Below are 3,178 nucleotides of genomic sequence, written 5' to 3' on the forward strand. Positions count from 1 at the left end.
AGAGAGAGAGAGAGAGAGAGAGAGAGAGAGAGCGCTTATGTGTCCTAACTATAATTGTTTTCTCTATACATCTTTATCTATGACTTTGTAAAGTTACATTTCATATAGAATGTAATTTGCAACCATGTTCAAAGATAAAGTGAAACTGGAAAAATAGTTAAGAAACTATATGAGCAGACTTCCTTATTTCGCTTAAAGAATTTCCTTTTATAAATCTATAAATCAAACTAAGTGGGTCTATGAAGAGCCCTACCCTGTTCAGGCCTAAGGGCAGAAGGTCGGTTGGGAACCCTGAACTCAAAGGTCCCATGCTCTGGCCCTGAACAAACATGGCGTGCTTGAAACTTTTTTTTTGTTTTCATTTTCCAGACAGGGTTTCTCTGTGTAGCCTTAGATATCCTGGAACTCACTCTGTAAACCAGGCTGTCCTCCAACTCACTGAGATCTGCCTGCCTCTGCCTCTGAGTGGTGGGATCAAAGGAGTGCACCGCCATCACCTGGCTGCACTTGTAGCTTTTAACACTCTCCTTTGTGACATCTCTAAGAAAAGCAAACATTGTCTCTGCACTCTTGGTTTTAGCTGTGTTGAGGACATTTTTCTCTCAGCCAGCAGGAAACACAAACTAGGTCACAGAGCAAGGATTTCCTCCTCCTCCTCTTCTCCTTCTCTCCTCCTCCTCCTCTCCTCCTCCTTTTCTTCCTCCTCCTCCTCCTTCTCCTCTTCTCCTTCTCCTCTCCTCCTCCTCCTCCTCCTTGTCCTCCTCCTCCTCTTGCTCCTCATTTTCTTCCTCTTCCTCTCCTCCTCCTCCTTTTCCTCCTCCTCCTCCTTCTTTTCCTCCTCCTCCTCCTCCTCCTTCTCCTCCTCCTTTTCTTCCTCTTCCTCTCCTCCTCCTCCTTTTCCTCCTCCTCTCCTCCTTCTCTTCCTCCTCCTCTTCTTCTTCCTCCTCCTCTTCCTCCTCCTCCTCATGTCACCATAAATATTTTCATCCTCCCTCACTAGTGATCATTTGCATATTCTCTTTTTTAAAGTCTTCTTTGTCCAGATAATTTTTATTGCTGATTTTTTTTAAAGCTATGCTTCATATATTCTGATGAGAGTATTACATCTAATCTTAGTTTGCTTTTAACTGGAGGTTGTGAAGAATTTTCTGTAATTCTTTTTCCCCTAAGAAAAAGTGTTTCTAGTTTTAGCCTTGACACTTATGTCTGTGACTAACAAGTTAATTTTTGTTCCGTGGCACATGGCAGAGATCAGAGTTTGTATTTCGACGCCTTTAATGCTCATTAAATGGTTACAATCTGATTGGTTGACATGCATTTGTTTCAACATCAGTTTGAACCACTAATCGACAGTATATTTCTGCACCTGTTCCTTGACATCATATCTGTAGGCATAACTTTTTTTCAGCCTACTTTTAATAAGGGTTCAACCTCTCCTCCCAGCAGGAGCAGTGGAAGAGAAAAGTTATTAGGATAGGGGAAGTGGATCTGTTCAGCAAGAGTTCTTTGGGGCAAGCTCAGTCTTCCTTGGCAGCAGTTCAGTCCCATGGCAAACACCGAATGTGACTCAGCAGCTGCAGACCCGTCCTCTAGGCAGGCAGACACCAGGCACGAACCAGCAACTGTAACTCAATTCTGAAGAAACCAAGGCTCACCAACCGCCCTGAGGAGAGGCCGCAGAAGCAGCAAGCTGCCAAAGGAACCTCATGAGCAGTTCTTTGGCGAGTTTCTCTCTAGTTGAGATCAACAATGCTATGTAAGGCAAACCATACACGCATGTCGCTGTATAGCGAGGTGGAGAAAATCAGACCAAGGCTCAGTGCTGTCTCCCACGCTCTGTGGGGTCATAGTTATACTCCTTCATGGCGGGTCCTTTCACGTGCTTGCTATATCAAAACATCCTTTCACCTGTGTGGCCTCAGGAAAACATTCTTTTCACACGTCTGTTTTAGCAAGACATCCCTTCACCTGTGTGCCCCCGCAAAACATCATTTGATGTAACTTAACTTTCCAAAGAAACTAGAAGTTTCCACTTCACATATCTATCTACATATTCTTAAGTACAATACTGCTCTATCCCAGATACTGTGACTTGTGATCTTGTGATTCGGTAGTGTTGTACTTACAAATTTATTCACATTTTTCAAGCTGCAGTCTTCTTGGAACTTATATGTTGATTCTAAAATGTATATGGAGGGCTTCAGTGACAGCTCAGTTTGTAAAGTGCTTGCTGCATCTGCAACCATGATGACTTGAGTTCAACCCCTAGCCCCACATAAAAAGCCAGGCATGGTGGTAGGTACCTATGGTCCCAAGGGCTAGAGAGGCAGAAGCCACTAGACCTCGGGGACTGCTTAGGCAGCCAGCTCAGCCTAACAGACAAATCCAGACCCAGTGAGAGGCTCTGTCTCAAAAATACAAAGGGAATAGCTTTGGAGGTGCAATACCCGAGGGTGACGTATGGCCTCCATGTTCAACACTTGAACACATGTACCGGCACATACCTGAATACACACTTGTATGTAAACACACAGATAAAATGGCTGGAGTGATGGCTTAGTGGTTAAGAGTGCTTGCTGCTTTCCTAGAGGGCCTGAGTTTGGTTCCCAGCACCCATGTCCAAGCTGCTCAGAACCATCTGCAACTCTAGTTCCAGAGTATCTGGCCTCCAAGGGCACCTGCACATATGTTTGCATATACACTCACAAATAAAAATCAAATAAATCTTTAAAAATGTATATTGATGACTGTGAGCATCCACTTCTATATTTGCCAGGCACTGGCACAGCCTCATATGAGACAGCTATAATAAGGTCCCTTCAGCAAAATCTTTCTGGCATATGCAATAGTGTCTGGGTTTGGTGGCTGATTATGGAATGGATCCCGGGTGGAGTAGTCTCTGGATAGTCCATCCTTTCATCTTAGCTCCAAACTTTGTCTCTGTAACTCCTTTCATGGGTATTTTGTTCCCACTTTTAAGGAGGAATGAAGTATCCACACATTGGTCTTCCCTCTTCTTGATTTTCTTGTGTTTTGTAAATTGTATCTTGGGTGTTCTATGTTTCTGAGCTAATATCCACTGATCAGTGTACCACATTTTCTGTATCCATTCTTCTGTTGAGGGACATCTGGGTTCTTTCCAGCTTCTGGCTATTAATAATAAGGCTGCTATGAACAT

Source organism: Mus caroli, chromosome 9, assembly GCF_900094665.2.
Source record: "Mus caroli chromosome 9, CAROLI_EIJ_v1.1, whole genome shotgun sequence".
NCBI lineage: Eukaryota > Metazoa > Chordata > Mammalia > Rodentia > Muridae > Mus > Mus caroli.